This window comes from Ciconia boyciana, chromosome 1, assembly GCF_034638445.1.
Source record: "Ciconia boyciana chromosome 1, ASM3463844v1, whole genome shotgun sequence".
In the NCBI taxonomy this organism is placed as follows: domain Eukaryota; kingdom Metazoa; phylum Chordata; class Aves; order Ciconiiformes; family Ciconiidae; genus Ciconia; species Ciconia boyciana.
In genome coordinates this window covers 71,311,358-71,332,922 of record NC_132934.1, presented here as the reverse complement: position 1 = coordinate 71,332,922, position 21,565 = coordinate 71,311,358, and the positions used below count along the sequence as shown (strand labels likewise).

At 39.7% G+C, this 21,565-nt stretch overlaps 1 protein-coding gene across 1 annotated transcript in view; it reads right to left on the bottom strand.

The window, feature by feature from the left end:
* PTPRO (protein tyrosine phosphatase receptor type O) overlaps window positions 1-21,565 on the bottom strand; it is a 155,304-nt gene that overhangs the window by 67,297 nt on the left and 66,442 nt on the right.

Genomic DNA, 21,565 nt, shown 5'->3' with positions numbered 1-21,565 from the left:
CTACACTATTTCATTTTCAATATTTCTTTTATTAGTAGTAGAGAGAAAGGAGCAATTTAACCTTGTTTTCATATATCACGAGCATGTTAAGTCATTGCCAGCTGAAAACACTTTCCTTTTTATTAATTGCAAACCAGCTGTCAGCAAGAAGCACTTGTTCTCTACAGGAATTTCAAAACAGATTCATGGTAATTAGTGAGAAGGAAAAGTTCAAGCTTTAATCAAGCACTGCCTTTTTGTTTATTAGGCCATGCTGCTGCTTAAATTTTTTTTACCCCCAGTGCAAACTATAATATCTAATATTTTCAATTCCCAACTCCATGGTATCTTTTTCTCCTTCATATTTCACAGGCTGAGAGCTCTATTTGGAGGGCAGGGTGGGCAACCACGGCTAGCTTGCAACTTATTCAGTGAAGTTGTTCCTGTACCAAAGAGCTAGACGCCTCCTTCAGACATTAATTCTAGCAGTTTGGCTACCTTCTGTCTTCTTGTAGTTTTGTTTAGTGGGAATTCTTCCATGAGAATAATCTTTTTTGGATTTATGCTGCAGGAGCCAGGCTCCCTATTTGGAATTCACACATATGGTGTTGCCAACTCCTGGCATTCAAAAAAACAAACAAAAAAACCCCCAAGAACAAAGAATTGGTTCTAGGACTGTAAAATTTTAAATAACAGCAGTTTGCCTTTACATATATTTATGCTTTTATCATTGGGCTTTCTGATTTCACAGTGTACCTAAGGTCATATCACCCTATAGGCAAAACTATAAGCTTGAGAAGAAAGGACCTAAGCAAACCCACTCATCTGACTCAACATGAGAACAAGGTAACAAGTGTATAATAAGTCCAGCCCAAATAGGATAACCAGTCTAGACAGCTTCAAGCCTGAGATTAAAAATAGAGGCAATGCAACTCCAGCTGCTGATTTGAGGTTTGCTTTGATTAGCCTTTTAAAAAAAAACTTTTAAATTGCTAAAATGATATAAGCCAATGTTATCAATGGATGAATACTTTGGTGTGGAATTCTGGGTAATTTTTCAAAGATGGAAGAGCAATTGCTCCCAAAGGTTTTACAATGTAAGACTACAATTATGCAAAAGCTTCCATGTATTTTCCTTAGCCTCAGCTGAATTCAACAGGCTTACCATTGAGGAGATCAAAATACCACATTTCAAGTGTTTGTATTTTGCCTTAAATCCTGGTCCAGCACTTGGATCCACACAGATTCAAACCTTTAATTGGGGATTATGTTTAGGCCTGGTCAAAAACAAGTAGAGGTTCTCCTATCCTTCTTCCTCCCCATTCTCCCCACACTAAGAAAATGTGGAATGATTCCTACTTCAGCTCTCCTGATGTGGGAAGACAGGAGAAGGAAGGCACCCACAAACTGGCTTTCCAGAAGCATGTGGGCTATTGTATCACAGAAAGCATGGTTGTCTTTCAAGGCCAAGCAAGGAAAGACAGACCTGATTCAGTAAGGTTATTTCTAGATATTAAGCTTGAAGTGCACGTATAATCCCACAGAAGTCAGTGGGTTTGGACCTTCCATAGACTTGCATTTGAATGCTTCACTACAGGAAAGAGAATGGTGTTATCTCTAAAATTACTCTAGCCTTCCGTAGGCTGTGTCACTGAATTGCGTAGTACTAATTCAACATGCCTACCTTGCTATGAAGAGACAGACAAAAGAGCCCAACAAATGTATACGTGCCAACAAACAGTTCAAAGCAAGTTCCTTGTGTTTGGTGGTATTATAAATCATTTGTGATGTTAATCAAGTACAGCTGGAAATTAAGCATATAATTGCAGAGTTATAGACATTCCTAGGATATAATTAGGTGCTTTCAGACTGCTCATACGGGGTGTGATTTTATTCTTTGATTCTTCTACTGGTATTGTATTAACCATGTCGAAGACCGTACTTTTATTTTTCCCCTCGCAATGTTTTCTTGAATTCACAGCAAGTACCATTCAGCGAATGATCCACTAACCTTCTTCAATAGTTCTCACACAATTAGCGTAATGTGCCTCTGCTAGCTAAATAGATAGAAGCCTCACTGATATATGCTATTGTTACCTATGACAACACCTGACTGGGGAAAATAACTTTTTTTGTGTCCTTTATCTCCTAAGCACGTGGGGATTGTGAAATGATAGCCTCCCTGCTTCGTGTGCCTGTCTCCAGATGCTTTTGAACCACTGCTGCCATGATGCACAGGCATTTTTTGAGTGACATCTCTTCAGTAGTGGTGTAGCTCATCCATCCCACGCCTGCGCCCACCTGCATAATGCATCCCTCCCTTGAGTGGTACCTATTCTTTTCAGTGATTATGTGGCTCTCTTCCACACACCTGTACGTGCCCAGGCTTTTAAGCTGCTGCATGCATGGGACACATGGTTTGTGGGAGGCATCTGTTGTTTATTATCCATTGGCTCCTGAAATAATTTTTATTCTTTCATTTAAGTTCTAAGGTTTGGTTTATAGAATGCGGTGGCAGATAAGGGATGAATAAAAAGGCTTGGCAATTAACACGTCATAAGATGAGCTCACTTATCTCCTTTGGGATATGGATTTCACTTTGGCAGGGTTTTAAAAGAACAGACCATCCTGGGCATCCTCTTCTTCATGTTGCATGAGGTGAGCGTTAGCAGCCAGGACCGGGCTTGTGATTTTGGGAAGAAGGCTAGGGACAAACCTGAGTATTTTTTCTAAGCACCACTGGAAGTGACAAACATGCCCCACTTAACTAGATTGTAAAGCCAGTGTATCTTAGGACTGACAGCATCAGTATGGTAAATACACATTTCATTACTTCTGGTCAGCTACCTCCAGGATTTAATTTGCTGGTGTCACAGCTTGAGCGGCTGTTTCATGCCTGTGGGGAAATTTGGCAGGGCTTGTGCATTCAGAACCAAATTATTAGCTCCAACTTCCTTCCTAGTTTATTATTACAAGCTCGTGCCACGCTAAAGCACTTAAAAAAGGGGGGGGGAAGTAAATCCCACAATGTGATGCCTGTTCACAGTCATTTCCAGCACAGGATGAGTCACACTAGTGGAATTTCCAGCCAATAACCAGGTCCCAATTAAAATAAAAAGGAGGGGAGGCAAGGAGATATACAACATGTCAAAAAAACAATATTCAAAGAGTAATAGGAAAATAAATGGTGTGCAGCAGAGCTCAGAGTTCTCTTTTCAGAAGTCTGTATCTTCAGTTTATTCCCTTAAAACAGTATGAGTTTTACACATGAGGAAGAGATCAAAGGTGCAAACCAGCTACTAATTTTATGTACCTTAGCTTTTGAACGTCACATTCTGAAACACATTGGGCCAGGACCCAGTTATCAAAAGTGCATGTAGTTACATGTTCTGCTGACTTTAGGAGGAGCTGTGGATGCTCATCAGCTCTGTAAAATTAAAGTACTGGTAACTGCATCATGTTATCTAATGCTAGACAAGTGGAACTAAGACCCTGAACAAATCCAACTTCTGTCAGCTCTTATAGAGTAAAACCTGAAGTATCACAGAGTTTTCAAAGTGGGCATCTGAAATCCCAAAGCAGGAGTAAATTTTAAAGCTATGAGGATCTAAATCTTAGGGCAAAAGTACCATTATGATCATCTAGTGTATAATGGTGGTCAAAAATAACATCAATGTAAGTATTACAAGACAATACTGAACACTATATCCAGACCTCTTGGATGAAATACTGGCTATTTTTGTGAGTGATTCTAGTATACTCAGATATATTTTGTTCCAGTGGCCAATAATGTTAATTTCATTCTAAATCACATGATGACTCATTCTCACCAAGATTCATCTTACTTAATTTTAGGTACTTAAACGGAATGACTGAGAGCCAGGATGACCTTTTCAGACAGAGTACCTGTGGATTCATCTGAGATCTGAATTACTTTTGAAAGTGCATTGAACAGCCAAAGGGTCCGTGCTCCTGGCTCGGCAAAATTCCTGCAGTCCTCTCTCACCGGGTGCAGTGAGTCCAAGCCTTATAACAAAGATAGGACTGGGATCCAGATTTCAGGATCTTGGCCTCTGCTATAGTCTTGCAGTGGTACCTCCACAGAAAGCACATAAGAAATTTCATAAATAGTATTGCAAAGCATGCATAAAAGTCACGTCACAGTATTTTTGCACTAGCTTCCTAATATGTTTTTCCTCTGATGGTGAGAAATGATACTGAAGAACAATTACAATAAAAATGGTGAACATTCTTTTTATTCAGAAATTGGAATCTTATCTCCAATAAATCTACTATGCACTTGTTGGAAATTTATTGTTTCATGTGAGTCACTGTGCAGGGAACAGAGTCAAATTCTGGCATATTTAAACTGTTTTAGTAATTTACGCTATTTTATAAAATTCTCTCTCTCTCTGTGCAGGCTAGAGACTTTACAGTTTTGGGATGATCCCAGCCACTTTCCAATCATTTACAGCTAGAAAAAAGAGAGGTCCCTAAAACTCCCTTCTGTTGCAATGTGAAGTCATCATCCAGAACAGGCAACAGACTGTGGTTTCACACAATTTAGCTGTGTTTTGAAGTACAAATTAATACTTAAACCTTTACTGTAGATGACCCTTCAGGTTCCCACCTTGCTTCCATCATTACTGCATCATCTGGCTCAGCCCAATACCATATATTTCTTATTTTCACAGCTCCCTGCTCATACTCTTCACAGAGTATTTTCTGCTAAATGTTGCAACATCAAACCTTACACTGTTTATGTTCCATATCCAGCCTCTTTACTCTTGTTTCAAAGAATCTCAATAAAAAACATTTCATATGACTGAAACTGATATGGTTTCACAAAAAGATACAAGCACTCTCAGAAAAAGCAGTTCTCATAGCCATGACCTGAGAAAGATCCTCTCTGAGCACACATAAGGCCAGAGTGGAAGCTGCCCCACACTGAGGCTTCTTTGAAATTGTTAGCTATCATTATTAGATCCTATAGTTTTAACAAAAAAGGCAAAGTCATCATAGAATTTAGGGAAGAAAGTATGTCCTGAGCTTTCCACATGCTCCAGTGAATTCTGGAGCAGGCGCAGACTTGACGAGTGTTGACTACAAGAGGAAAAGATTGCTTGAAATGGTCTTCAAGAGTGTGAACAAAAATGTTAGAGATTTGTAACAAAAATGTAAAGATTTTTTGAAAATAAGGATATTTATTCCTGGGGCTTTTGTTTTTATCTACACTTCTCCACAGGTTGTGCAGAGAACTTCCCTTAATAAATACTCTTTGGAAGAAATACTCCATGGGAGAAATGAAACCCTTATCTTCAAGATTTTCCATGCAAAAAGGAATATTTTAAGAAGTGAAAAGATAGCAAAAGCAGCAGTTTTCAATAATTTATGATGTTTGACTCAGGTTAACACACCATTTCTGGCATTATGCTCTATGAATAGTGTCCTCAGCACTGTTGCTATTCTCAGTCTTAAAAAGCCAGTAATAACAATCTGCTAGTCATATTTTATAAATGAGCTTCAACATTTCTTTGCTCTGGGAGACAGTTTTAAAGGGACAGGTATTTTCTTCCCTCTCTGCGCACCAATTCAGAATATGAGGGAGTTTTTTAAACAAACGTCAATATGGTATGTACAGTCCATCATGTTTTGCTACCATCCTAAAGTTAATAACCTACTTTAGAGCCACTGGAAGGAAATCTTGACACTATCAACTGCTATTACGATAGCATTAAGTAAATGCCAGAATGGTAAATATGTGAAAAGGAAATGTTTGCATTCAGTAAGGTTAATATCTTTTATGCATCGCCTTGTTAGTATATCCAATATTTAATAAATTATTGCTAAATACATACTTCTATCCCATCCTTCTAGTGCAAACTGGAGAGGGCAAAACCCAAGCACAGTGATCCAGAGACCTTGATGTTGACAAAGTTTAAAACTAGGTTAGAACTTCACGCATGGCATTTCTCCCTATTATGGATCCTAACTTCACATATACACCCCAAATACAACAGGAATTCACTCTTGGGCAGATATAGTTTGGTTTCTCTCCGCTGTAGATTTTTAGCTTCTCTCTAGTACTAAAATTATGTCAAAATGGATAATTCTTCTGAAGGACAATATGAATTTGGTCCCCTTCCCCAACCACTAACACTTTCATCTATCCACTCAGCCCTTTCTAGAGTCTCTGCAATTAAAATGTAGCCATCCCTTGTGTATGTACCCAAACACATACACATGCCAGATGAACCATGTGCTTTAATTAAAATGCATCTTCCCTCTTGAGCCTGTACGTGAACAACAGAAAACAAAAAGGGCACAGGAAACATATTACATTGCCTCATCAGTTCCCTTAATTCAGTCAAACTGGCCCTTGTAGTGATCTTCTCCAATCAATACTTGCTCTCTGTCTTTGGGAGAACAGTTACAGCAAATTTCGACCTGAACAAATGTAATGTGATCAGAGGTGTACATAGACCAGGTGGGAAGACAAGTTATGTTAGGTGGCTCCTCTGTTAAATTCCAAAAAGGAGAAGTTAGGGGGAAAGAAAAAGAAAGATTACTTTCTAGGAAAAGGAGTTAATTGAACAGTATGCTTCACATATACATTATCCTAAGAATGTACATACTCTCCATCAATTGAGAGTAAGTGCTTTCACAGCACACAGACTACAGGTCAAAACACATCCGACTATACTTCAGTTCCCTCTCCATCATAGAGGAAAGAAGATGGAACAGATCACCCCAGGAAAATGCTGAAGGAGAATGCAGAGTGAGAGAGAAATTAATGTGGATTTTGAAGAACTTGGATTATTAGAAAGAAATCTCTCTTTCCATGGTGTCAAACGATCTTTGCGGTGTCTTACATTTCAAAGTGCCCTATGGGAGGTGAGAAGGAATACTGGAGGAGACGTGTTTTCTGGATGATGAAGGACAAATTCATTCATGCTGTTTCGTGCTTCAGCTCCAAAATTGTGGATTCACCTGTGCCAATGATGGAAGTCTGTAATATAGCTTCTGATGCTGAAACAGCTTCTGAACAGCTACTGATGCTGAAAGGTGACATTAGAAAGTCACACAGGAAATTCCTGATGTTCAAGAGAATGTGAAGACTGATGTTGCACCATGAGAAAACTGTGACCATGACATGCTCCATCACTGCTGTGCAGCTGAGAGGAACTGGACTGGACTGGTGTCAGCTGAACTTCGTCTTACATGCTCTGGCAGAGAGTATGACAGAGGAGTAGAGACTGAGCCTTATGGGTACTACAAAAGTGAAAATGCCTTCAGTTTGGACTGATAGGGTGTATATACACTCTTCGTATGTGCGTGCACGAGTGAACTAGTTCTTAAAGACAGAGTGCAATGCTTTGCTATTTGCATTATCTACAAAGAGCACAGCTGGGAGGAAGTTAGAGTTCTCATTTATCTGAGAAACTGGAGACCAAGGGGTTTATTAAATTAATTTGAAATCACAAAGCAACTTAGTGGGAAATGATGGAAGAGAACAAGACTTTCTGGTCCGTCCCCCCGCCCTGTGTTAATAATAAGAGAACAGACTAGACACCAATGCATAAACTTATAGATAGGAGCTATTCCAGAAGCCTAATTCCTTGTTCCATAACTCCAAGTTATTTTAACGGGAATTAGGCATCAAAGTGCTCTTAGTATTTTCAAACACTCTATTTTTTCAAATATGTTCTGAGACTACTAGAGAGATTTAGAAATTTGAAATAAAGAGCCATTAACAGAAAAAAAATAATCATTTTCTGTTTCAAATCAGTTTTTCTGACATGAAGAATTCAGAAGCAGATGTGGGGTACGTTTTGTCCCCTTCTAAGCTGCTGACTTCAGTTTGGCCTAGAGTTCCCCTTAAACAAGTGGTCTGCCTTATTGCCACTCATTTTTCTATCACTCCCTGCCCCTCAACCTCCACAGAAAAAAAAGCCCCTAACACCCACCACCTTTTCTTCAAAGGTCACAGGAGCCATGGCACGGTCTAAAAAAAAAGTCTAAATCCAGATCACCAGTCTTCCTACTCTGTGCTCTAAAATACTTACTAACTTTCTGCCCAAAGCCATATCATAGTGTAGCTATGGCTATCCCCTGAAAGATTACTTAGTCAGGTTCAAGCACAGGTTGGTTTGTTCTCAGATCCAGGTGGAACCTGAGATTCTGCCCTTTGATTACCCTGTTGTGCTCATATGTTCTCTAAATTGGCAAGAGCTGACCAGATAACTTGCTGAGATTTTCTCATATTATTTATACATAGTTCCTGTTGTTGAATGGTTTTTTTCTTGCTAAAGTATTTGCTGTGCAGGTTTTTGAGGGATCGGTTGTTTTGCTTGGTGGGTTGTTTTGTTTTTTTTTGCTTTTTCCCAACCTGTGCTCAAGCAGCCAGTGCCACTTCCCTGATTACTAGCAAGAGATGAGCTCTGTAATTCTCTGTACAGCACAGGGTCAATTGCAAAACCACACAGAACATTTCAGTTCTCGCTACAGCCTGATTTTCAATTCATTTCTAGTGTGTCTTTAGGCTCAGCTCAGCCATTTGTACTGATTTGATAAATTCCTACCCACAGAAGAGTTCTCCATCATGCTACTGCTGGCAACGCGCTGCTCGGTAGTCACGAACACTACCAAACTCTCTAATGCTGCAAAAACTCATAGCTTGTCACTGCCACCTTCCCCTGCAGGGATAACTCCAGCAGGATTTATTTGGTCATAGTGTATCAAGCATTTAGCTTTTAGTACAGCTGTCGCAGGTTGACTTGAAGGAAGTGAATGAGAGGACCCAATACAAAGAGCTTAGGAAATGGAGTCAGGATCCTGAGCTGTGGGGTAAAGTCCTTTCAGATGTAACACATGCCACCCCACCTGCCCAGAGGAAGAGACCAGCCAGGGGAGAATGACTGCCATTACCTATCGGAGGGATGACAGCCCAGGCTACTGAGTGTTATATGGCTTTCATGAAAGATATAATTCTGCTACAATGTCCTCTCCTAGCAGTTTAATGGCTTCAACTTGGAAAGCAGAATCTTCTGCAACTGTGTTTACCAGATCAAGAAAATAATAATTCCTTCTACTTCTACTCTGATACACAGCCACCACATTTATCCTTCATTGGGATCCACTTGTGTGCTATCACAAGAACTTGCTTAAATATTCTGCACACCTCTGTGTGTATAACTAAAATAGTGAATATCCTGTTACCTTCAAAGTGAGGAGGCCTTAATGACATAGGGGTCAGAACTTTTACGCTGAGACTTCTGTGCTTGGTCTGGGATTCATCTGGCTTCGTTTTATCAAACTAAAAATTGGGCATACAGTCAAATCTTATCATCTAGGCTCCCTCTGTACTCTGTAGGGAGAGACAGATCTGAAGAATTTGGTTTATGCACTTAAGATTAAACAAACTGCCTTCTGCAGATGCTTTGCTCTCTCTGTGCACCTTCCTTTTAAACATCGAGAGTCAGATGAGACCAGAAACATCAGCTGTGTATGGTATGAAGGCAGCTGCAACTCAGATTTGTATTGCCATTTTTATGTATTATGGCTCCTAATCTTTTTTTGTCTAAATTGATACTATAAGGTTTACATTTTGTTTAGCTAGTCTCTTTTTCAGCAATATAAAAGTGGCATGATGGCCATGACTGAGCAAGGCATATAACTTTAAGCATACAAAATGTCCCACTCAGCAAAAGATGTAAGCATGTTCATAAATCCTCTGCCTATGTGACAAAGGCTGGCCCTGTGTACAAGAATCAATCAGGAGATCAAGGTCTCTCTTCCTGAGTTGCCCAAGAGCAATAAACCTCTGAAAGTTCCTTCTGTTTTGTTTTGTGTCTTTTATGAAGTGAGGTTGCTAAAAAGTCATTCAAAGGATAATAAAAGTCTTGGTTCATTAGGTGATGCTGAGAACCCTGTCCTGCAGGTTCTCTTCATACAAGTTATTATTCCGTGCTGCTGTCGTGGTTTTTACACTTGGCAGTCATTCAGTGGCCAACAGGGATGCAGACAAACCTTTATAAATACATTCATCAGCCTAGTATCTTAGGCTGAGGTAGCTCAGCAGTAATAGTATGGAGAGCATACAGATTAAATTTCTAACTGGTTTGGCAGTTACAAACCCTTTGAATGCAGAATTTATAGAATTAAACTTTAGCCATTAGCTTTCTTCTATATATTTCTCTTTTAATACCTGACAGAGCTTTTTCCCATGACAATGGCTAGCCAGGCAAGAGAAGGCTAAATACACTGAGAGATGAAAGTCAGCTGAAAAAAGGGTGTGTGGAAATCGTCAATGGGCAGTCTGTTCCCTAAAGTAGGGCTGACTGTAAAACAAAAAGATATAATTTTAGTTTCCTCATTTTAACTCAGGATGCTAATCCTTTATTGTCTCTTCTGAAAAGGATGATTTTAAAAACAGCATGACCTTAAATGAATCAACATGACCTTTCCCAGACATACCCCACAGTAAATATTTACTGAGCTTTATTTCATAGGCATTAACTCATTGGTAATATAAAAAGCCTTCAGGTCACTAGACAATGCAATATATAATATTATCATTGTGCCATATAAAAATATGCACAGTTTAAAAGTGATAATGATTTTCTTTCCTAGTTAACTTCTAGATATGAGTTCACCATATATTGGTTTATGTTGTCGTTTGGTTCTTCCATTTTATAAAGTATTTTTGTCACCAGTGAAAGGGAAAGATGGAGATGATGACATTGATTTTTTTGCTTTTTCTTTAATTCACAGCAAGTGGTGCTTCCATACATAAGCGCTGGTCATTTTGCATTACACTAATCCAGGCAAAAAATATTTTAGTCTGGTTGGCTGGCTGCCATTTGCCAGTCTCAGCATGGTCTTTTCTCATTAACTGCAATGCAAATATACAAATCTCTCTTATCAATTCCTGCACTCTCAAGCAATAAATATATTGCCTAAGCTCTTGCCCAACTATTTGACTGAACCCAAACATTTTTCATGATCCTCCTGTGAGCACACCTGCCTCTACTTCAGAATACCAAAATTCAGGTTCTTCTTTTTCCACGTATGTGACCATGAAAAGTCACTAAGATCAGTTTTGTAAAGGTATACAGGCGTCTTTCAATGCAGATAAGTATCTACAAGATCTTTAAAAAAACTGGAGCTGAGCACCAAGATATTTTTTTTAAGTCAAGTGTGCACCTTTAAATCTCTTCACTTGCAGAGCATGGTCCTTTATGTATGCGTACATATGCAACCTACTCATCAGAAAGATGCAAGAACATGCACACTGGCAGCACTGAGCCCCCATGGCAATGGGAGCTGTTTGGTAACCAAACCAAATGAGTGGCTTCTGTTAGTTAGTTAGCTTTTTAAAATTTTAAATACGTCCTTGACTTACTCTCCACCAGGTCCTTACTGATATTTTTCAGTTTTTCTTCCACTTCCACTCCAGGGTGACCATACATCAATGAAACCCCTTTACTATCAACATCAGACTACATTTTTGTTTCTCAGCTCAGGTTTATTCCTGATGTAATTTTTGCCACCTAACTCAGGTGCCAGGAGAGTCAATGGACAGAAGTATGCTCCTGACCAAGCTGTTTCCCATCAGCCTTTAGAAATTTAAAGCAGCAGAGAAGGGAGAAGGTTTGGTTGTTGGGGGTTTTTTTGTGGCTAAATGACAATAGGTTATATTAAGTATTACAACTCCAGGCATGTTCTTGTGATGATTTCTCAAGTGATACCAAGAGCGCTGAGAGCACACAGAATAAAATTATGGCTCAGTGTTGTCATCGTGTTTTCTTCAGAGGAGAAACTCATCACCCAACAGCACTGTGAGCTCCCTACATCTCACAGCACCAAAAGTCATTTGCGAGCAACAGCTTCTCCACAGCTTAATGAAACACCAGCAGTAACAGACTGGGTGCATACTCTGAGTTCACTTCAATCACCATCACTGGTTTAAACTACCCCAAAGATTTGGATCATAAACACAATCAGTTACCACAGTTCAGCCTAGAAGCAAAGATGTATTTATCTACAGTAACCAAATTGGCCATGCTCTGCTTATCCCTGCTGTTGCAAATACATCTCTTAGTATGTGTGTGAAAGAGTGAACATTCATACTCGCATTAAGTATTTTCATGTTTATAAATAAACTATAATCCATTTGATGGTATTCTTCTTTCTCATCTTATTAGCCCTATAAGCTCTTCATTCAGTTCTCACACTTTGCATACCAGAAATACAGCAAGAGAAGAATATCAATGTCCTTACAAAGATGCACACAAGTGCAGAAAGTCTGCATAAGTGGGAAAGACTAGACCTAAACACTAGAGATAATGCCCCAAAGAGCAGGAATGTCTTAGTATCGGCCACAGAAAAAACAGAATCTGGAGAAATGTTGGGGTTTTTTTTCCTGTTTGTCTCTACTTGAAAGGGGGAAAAAAAAGACATGCATGAGTGATGGTAATGGAAGACCTATTTGTGTCCAATTCACTGGAAAGACAGTACAAGGACATATCATCCTTGTGAAATAATTTGTCCTGTATTCCTTGAGCCAGATGAAAGTCCCATCATGTACAAAGTAACATGTGCAGATGAATACAGATTTGGGAGATCTATTATTCTCTCCAAACACACTGCCTCGGTGTAACTTGTCTTCACCTCTGTCATAAAAACAGGCTTCTTTCCGAGTGCCTCCTATGTCATAATGTGTGACTTTTTCAGCTAACCTAGAATAGATTTGGAAGTGCACAGCAGCGACGAGGAGTTATTCACGATTAGGGCTCTTGCTGTGAAACAAAACTAACACGTGCTCCTGAAACATATAGCAATTAGCAAGTGTGAAATCAAAAAATCACACCACACCAATTGTTACCGAGGCATGCAGAAGCAAAAATAAAATGAAAGAGCTACATCTTTATAGTCCTGGACAGCTTTGCAATTCAGAGTGCTCTTTATGAGCACATAACAATTTCATTCTCTAAGACGAGGCTCTGTGCCTCACACTGACACATCTGAGCTCCTGAAAATCTTCCTCTTCGCGCCACTATGAGATACAAGGTGCTATTATCCCAGACTCTCTCCCCATTGCTAGTTCCCTAACCTGACAAGAAGTTTGTGGAAGAATAGAAGATTTTGAGATCTAAAGAAAGATTCAAGGTCATATCTGTTTCACTTAATAATCCAAGTTTTCTCCTTTTGCAGCTCTGAGAAATAAAACGAGGTCCAGTATTGTGCCCAGTGCAGAGCAGTGCAGTTGAGCCTGTTCAGCCCATGAGCTTTTGTGTTACCTGTAAGTTTTAAGGGTTAACAGAGCAAATCCTTCTTCCATATCAAATTAAATAATACCGAAAGGAAAAAAAAAGTGTACTTCCTACAATAATGAGGCCCCATTCTTTGTTGAAATCTGCTACAATCACATTACAAATAATTCCAAATGACACAAAAACACGTCTCTGCCAGCAAAAAGCAGTCTGCATCTACACATGGTAAGACAGAAGTTGGAAAGTAAAGACCATGCTGTTTTATTAAGCTGTCCTAGAAAAGCCAGTAGCTATCATTCAGATGCAGGTCAGAAAAAAAACTGTTGTCCAATCTGGCATGAATGTAGCTTGAAATCAAACGTATACAATTCTCATCATCACCTGCTACAGCACAGTTTGATAACTGTAGATGTGAGGATGGAAACAAAGCCACCTTGTCCATTCAAATGTGAATCCAATCTGTTCCCCTTGGGTCCCAGTCTGCCAGGTTAATGGCAAGATCCTTCTTCCTTATTTCACCCCAGGGAAGCTGTGATCTCGACACGTGGTCTCAGAAGTGTGCCAACCCTCGCTGTGGCTAACCCCAACATTACTCTGATTTGCCCTCATGGCTAGGCAAAGTACTGGCAGTGTATTTTGCACTAGGAGAAAAGCACTCTGAGACTTTAAAAGGTATTTACAGATCGAGTATATAAATTTTTGCTTTTGAAAATTCCACTGGCACCAATTTGTACCTTCACAGACCTAAAAATCTGGCCCTTATGACTTCCATACCATGGGCCAAAGCATGATTCTTGCAGTGCTAGACTAACTCACTGATGTTAGCGGTTGATTTATATTTGTTAAGAGAACTCAAGTATTTTATCTGAAGCTGAAAAACTTGCCTGTTATTTTATTCAAACTTATGTTTTGAAAAAATTATTAAGAACATATTTGATATCCACACCTTACATGGTGGGTTTTGTTTTGTTTCATTTTAAGTATTTCATGTTAGCTATTCCAAGAAATTCCAGCATGCTTTTGCAAAAGCAGCTCAGAATGAGGATCTAGGGAGAAAGACCAAGAGCACTGATAGAATAATAATTATAATTCAAACAAAACTCCTCAAAGGGCAGAAGAAGTTACAACTGTGATAACTAATTGATTCTACATACACAAAAAATGATAAGAAGGATTTTGCCCTGGTAAGACAGAATTTTGTTAAGAGGGATTTAATTAAATACGTCTCAGATCTTTTTTTTTTTTTACTCTTTTTCTTTGAGATTTTAACTGTCAGGCAGCATATCCAAAAGAAAAATGATCCCATCCAGGAAGTAATTATCTGCATTAAGTGTGCTGTTTGACTTCTTTCCTGCTACAGTGATCTCTGGCAGAAGGAAGAAGCGAGGAAGTTGGGGGAGGAGGAAAAAATTGATTCAGTAATTCGAGAAGTTGAAGACATTTCTCTGTGTCTCAATTAACAGAAGGAGGGCTTGTTCTGCTGTGGGAGCAGCACAAGGTTCCTAAAAACAAGGACTATTTCAGTGACTGTGTGTCATGTTAGAAACTGGAGAAACATAAGGGGCTTGACACAGCATTATTTGCTCTGAATGATAATCCCCTAGAGCCAGTGCTAGTCAGAATTATTATTATATGTTGGGTGATCAAATTCGGGGCTCCATCCACACAGCGCAGTCAGCGCTGGCTACGGGCAGATGTTGAAGCTCTCGTTATCCTGGCTTTGCTTTTCCCCGGTTCTGCTGGCTGCCCTGGGCTGCCACACAAGGACAGATGCACAGCACAAGTCATTCAGGCTCTTCCCTTCTCCGCTGGCTCCAGTTCAAGATGACACCTATTCACTACAGAAATTTGTTTATACGTTTTCAAGGTGGATGTATTGCTCATATTCTTAGAGCCCTGTTTATAAATGTTTTATCACCCCTGCCTTTGGTTTATCCCAGCTCCTGTTATCCTAGATAATTGAGAGTTGAATTGAACACTTAATATTTAAAATGCTTCCTGTGTGTTTTGATGATGTCAGCTTACTTATTGAATCCCTTCACTGGTTATCCTGCACAGACTAATCTTTTGTCCTTTTCCGCAAAGACTTTTGCAACCATTATTTCATGCTAGTCTTTCCATATTGTTACCTGCCATTTGTTCTGCCAGTAACAGGAGACACAAGTACCTATTTCTGCTTCTTTCCTTACTGCTTCTTGTACATGACACTGTCTTGCCATAAATAAGCAAGAATGCATCTTTTTATAGAGGTTTGTAATAAATCTCAACAGCTTCTGTCAATTTGCTTCACGTATATATTTAGAAAATATATAAATAGGAAACAAATTTCATATACAACTTCCATGTGGTTTGCTCCCACGTTCCTCACCTTTAAAATAAATTTTAAAAACCAGTAGATTAGAAACATAAGTGTTTTTTATCACTGACTGATTTATCTGTGTGTTGCATTCTGCAGTCTCTCTCTTTCTTCTGTATCCTTTTTTTTCTTGCTCCTGACTGATGTGGATTGGTGCTGCTCCTCTGGAGACCAAGCTGGTTACCTCATCCAGTGGTGACAGCAACCAGCCCAATGGGTTTCCAGTCCTAACAGGAGCTCTCACTGCTTTTCCAGTCTGCACTGCAGGCATCAAGCACAGCTATGGGATAATTAATCTATTTTAATTTTCATCGCTTTGCTCCCCAAGAGGATTTGTATCTCCTCTCTTCTGTGCAGAAGCATGTAATCCTTAACATGCAAGACCTTGACCTGAAGTAACACGACAACCCCACAAGTAATTTTTTTTAAAAGCTTTCAGTTGTGAAACTATTTTCTAATGTCAGCAATGGTGGCACAGAAAATCCTGCTAAGTCTCCACTTACTCTGTGCACAGAAACTGTGCTTTTTGACAAGAGACCAAGAAAAGTCAGCCTGAAATAATCATCTATTCCTCTATGCATGATCGCTGCAGTGACTAATCCCCATTTGCTGCCTTAACTCCCTGCTTCTGTCTCCCTCCCTTTCAGAAGGCAGCAATCCCGCCCAGTACTGAGAACAAATGAGAGTGGAGGAGAAAAGGCAATTTGTACTCATGTTCTCTCTCCCACCACGCTTTCTCCCACTCCGAATGCAGTAGCAAAGGAGTATGTTTTGGTTGACTATCTGAGCCTAAATTCCCAGCTATTATGTTAAGGAATAGTAATGAAAGAATATTTCTTGGTTAATTATGTGGCTCTACTGTTGATATTGCAGCTGAATGGGGAAGACTAGAGAAAATCTGCATGGGTTATGGTACAAATGTAACATGGGAAGTGCTGAAGCCACAGATTTCTTGAATCTTTACTCAATTTTCCAAGAAGTTTGGGAGCATTTCGGTCTTGTAACCTTGCGACCCTGAAGGAGAGGATCCCAAACTGAAGTTCAGATCTAGACAACTTAAATTGAAGAGCTGATTAAAGCTAATGTCAAGATTGGAAAATGTTCTGTATTTCTGTGATACGATATCTTTCACTGGAGAATTTCAAAGCACTTTTCTAATACATGTTAATGAGACCTCACAAGAATGCTATAAATACAATATCATGTGTGTATGAGTCATGTGGCTTATTAATTTTACATCACCTACACCGCTGTTTGAACAAGAGTGACAAAGCAGCATTCAGGCAAATTACTCTGTGAGAACTTAGCCAAAATAGCAATACCTGTGTCTTCAGGGGTCAATCTGCCTCAAGGCTGGCTCTAGTTAGAGAGATTCAGGCTGAGAGATATGTTCCCTGCTTACCACAACCCTCCTATTGCATGATTGCCCTGCAAAGCAACAACAGTATAGCTCTCTTGCCAAAAATGTTGAGCATTCACCTAACAAGAAAACAAATTCTAAAGCAATGTATAGCAGCTTCTATGCTAAACGTACCATACTATGCCAATGGTCTATAGCAGGGTGTAAGGAAGACAAGGAACTTTGCTGGGGGGCGGATATGGATACAAAAGGTATAGATCCTCTGTGGGACTTGATTTTAATTATAAAGCAGGAGAAAAAGCAATATATAATCTCTTAAATTTACCTATGCCCTTAACTAAAAGACGTTTTTACTTAGCTTAATTAACTATTAATACTGAGCTCCTGAAAAGCCCTTTGTAATTTCAAAGTGTTCACTCTGCTCCTGTGGCAATTACCAGTTTAAGAGGTTCTACAGACAGAGTAATAACCAAGACACATGAAGGATTTGTTTGCGTGGTACTTTACAGGAACTGTGAGCCAGAAAGACGTTATTCAAATGAGATAAATAAGATGCTACGGTCATACGTGTTGATGAGAGGTCAAGTATATTAGCATGGGGTTAGCGCTAGCCTAGCTTCCTGCTAGCTTAGAGGATGAGTAGGTGAGCTAATGCCTGTCTGTAATATCATTAAGCTAAATGAACAGTTAAAGGCGCCACAGAGGATAAATAATAAAGCCGAAATCACAGTAACTAGAATTCTTTAGCCCAGTCTCCGTGGAATCAAGAAAGTTGGATCAAGCCACCCATTTCATAGCGATTTCTTTCTTTCCTGATTGTTGAATGTTGGATGATTGTTGTGGTGGAATTCAGTCAAAACGGGGAAGGCAAATTTTGCTGCAACATTCACAGAGGCAAGAGCACTGAGACAGGGTGGAAAGAAAGGAGAAATCCCCAGTAACTGCACTGCTCTCCCAAAGCAAAGAAAGGAGGAGGAAGAGGAGGGGAAGATGCTTCCTATCATCAAAATGAGAGGACAGACAGAGAGAGTAGCTTTCTAGGCTTCAGTTGAACCCCAGGAGTTTCAGCTCCTAACTGTATATCAGTAACATAAGTATAATATTGTAAACTAGTTGTTTCCCTTTTATGTTTTGGTGGCTCGATGCTGTTAATACTAATTAAAGCTTTCTAATCTATGAAATTAGTGGCTAATAAAGATCAGTGAGAATGCCACTCTTTCCACACTGAAACCCATACTTTTCTCTTGGCTTTGTGAATGAGCCATTCTCTCTAAACCTGAATCTAAACAACTCCGAACTTCTCAATATTCAAATCCAAGAGCAGATTCTGTGGCTAGAATCTACCTCTGAACTCTACGCCATCCATAACCACTACAAGTTTCATTCTGTAAGTTGCTATGATTGCTAAGAATTCAAGTCTGCAAATTTTGATTTAGATGGAAAAATATCTACTCTCTGCCTTTGACAATTCAAAAAACACACTAAAGTTTAAACCAAGTTGAGGGATGCATTTAAGCCTTTCCTGTAGTAATTGAAGACTGAATTTAAAACTTTGCCATTTAAAATGTTTCTATCTTAGTCTGGTCTGCTGTATTGTAAATGCTCTGCATGGATGCATTCTGTTTCTTTTTCAGTACAAAGATGTTCTGACATCCCCAAAACTTTCAGCTGAAACAGTGGGGAAAACATCAGAAAATTCAAGTGCATCTGCTTGCATGTTGCAGCAACAAAGCACAGCCCTCCCCCTACTAGCCACTGACTTGCTAAGGACAATTAATCCATGAAAAGCTAAGAAAAAAAATGATGACAAAGCATGTGCGATCACTGAGAGACAACCTGAGAGTAACTGGATCCCAGTGTGCACTGGGATTGGTCAATCACAGAGTGTCTGGGAGACAGTTGCTTCTACAGGCTGAAAGGGTTCCTGAAAGGATTTATTGCTATTTGTAGGAGGGTACAATTTGGAAAAAGCAGTGGTCTTGTGAAAGACCTGATGCAGTTAAAATTGGAATGGCCCCTATTCTCAAGAGTTAATAACTTCCTGGGGGAAAGAAATTACCTTAGGACCCTACTGTATTTCAGAGGAGGAAAGAAAAAGACAGTTCTTGGTTAAGGAGATGGGGAAAAGAGATGAAGTCTCATGTGGTGGGAACAATAACTTACTCCTTTGACCTGCAAAAGGTTGGGTGAAGCTGTGCAATGGTTTGCCAAATGAGTCTAGCAGTGTTTCTGAACTTAAGGCTCCCATTTTCAAGTCCAGAGACTCCAAATTTGGTCCTTTCTATTAATGACATCTGCAAGGGAGTTGTATTATTTACATGTGTTTTGAATTAGCTGGTGACCTGAGCTATATCTATTATAGTCCAAATGCAGTTTGAATATCATTCATTATATAAATGAGGTTTGAACTGAACATAACTGTTTACTCAGAAGACATCCATTCAGTGAGTTGGCATTTCTTCATTACCCAAAATATACAATAATTGTCCATGTAATTCCTTCAGCAAGTTAATTGCACACAGTCCTGCTCCTGGATGGAAATTATCTGTCAGCCTCACAACATTATGCATCAGTCTCAGTTAACATTCATTCATTCATGCTGTTACATACATAGAATTATATTGAAACTGGGCTCAATTCATAGTAAGGTGAGCACCTTTTTTAAAAAAAAAAACCTACAACAATGAGGTTTTTACAACAGAACTAACTAAAACCATGACTCCTGATCCAATGAACGAAGTGCTACCATGGCGCGTGATGAGGCGCTCAGTAGACAAGAGGGAGGAAAACCCTTGGAGTGCGGAGCCCCAAGACCACTGTTCCCTTTTTCCAGGTGCTGGGCACCACCAAGCCTTGTCTCCCACCTCTGGACCCCTCAAAGCCAAAATAGTCCCTTTCTGTCATGGAAGTGAGGGTTGCTGCAGAGCACAGTGCCAGCCACGGGCAAGCTGGGAGCAGATGGCAGCCTGCGGGACCCCATGGTGCCTGGGCAATGCCTGCTGCAAGGCTCTCCACCTCGGTCTGCTCCCCTCCCTCTGCCTGGCCAGGCTCACCCCAGCTGGCTTTCAGGTGCCTGCCTTAGGACAGCACTAACTCCCACAGTGTCCTCCACAGCTTCCCAGCAGGGTTTAGCATGCTCGAGGCTGCTAGCAGCACCTGAGCCAGTTCCTTATAGGTGACTGCAGCATAGTCTAATCTTTCAGAAAGCCTGAGAATCTTACTTGCCTGTAGGTGAATTCACAGCAATGTATTTCACCTATAGTCATTTCACCATGAATGGTGCTCTGAGACATCACGGTAATAAAAATATATCCGAGCCCTGTGGTTTCCTAATGTCCTGCACGTTAAAGCTGCAATGGTCCCCCCATAGTTCTGCAACGACCCACAGTCCATCAGTAATTATCAAGACATATAGCGAGGCCTCATAAGGATCACAAATAGTCTGAACCTTTTGCTGTTTCTTGTACCTGTTTCTTATTTTTCCATCTCATTCAGGTATTTGCACCACCCAAAAAGAGTGGGAAAAAGTTGTATGCTGATACATCAGAATAGATACAGCTACATCCCTTTTGCATACACATGATAAATTATAGGTGAAAAGTAATGATAAATCAGGGTAGTAACATTCACTCCTGCAAGGAGAGATTCCCTTCGCAGGCAGGATGGGAAGATGCATTTGTGCAACTGGAAGTGGATTTTGCATTTTGTACTAAACTGATCAAATTTATTCTACTTTCACTGGAAAAAAGACTTTCATTTTAAACAGAGTTTGCTGCAAGTGTGTCACTACTGTAGAGTTTTATTGCGCAAAGGAATTCATTCTGACAGGAAGCATTTTCTGCCCCTGCCACATCTGAGGCTGAGGTACAGGTCTTGAGGGAAATCCTTGAAGGGTGGAATCGACATTGCCCTCAGATCACGTACAAGTTACTACGTCAAACACGTTGTTTACTGTCATCTCCAATTTATCCTATGTGACACAGCACAAAACAACATGTACCACAAAAGAAAAAGAAAAGCATGAAACAGAGTACGTGATACAACCTAGCAAATCTGTCAAGAACATCTCATATATATATATATATGTGTGTGTGTGTGTGCGCACAACCCCAAAAAAACCACAAAGAGCATTCAAATGACTAGTTCAAAATAAATGCAAATCCCCAAGCCCCAAAAAAATCTGACAGAAGAAGGTCTTACCAGCTAAAAATGTACATTTTGTGACTAAAAAGGGTAAACTGACAATCTAGGTCAGGTTTTGCCACCCATTGGTGATGGCTCTCAGCCCTTCTGAACCTTTTTCTTCCTGATTCTTACAAATCCTCATGTTACAACTTTAAAAAAAATGCAGTGTGACTCTGGATCCCATACCTTTTGGTTAACTAAATAAGGGGCTTTGCCAGCCAAGGCTTTATAATACTATTTTTTTTATTAGATATTTATAGAGGAAAATACCCTGCAGTGAGGCCTGTATTCAGAAGGGAACATAAATCCCCAGAACACAGACCCAATCCAGTCAAGCTCTTTATGATCATGGGGGCATCCAAAAAAGATAGAGTATGAAGTAACTTGAACAAGAGTGTATTACATAGATTA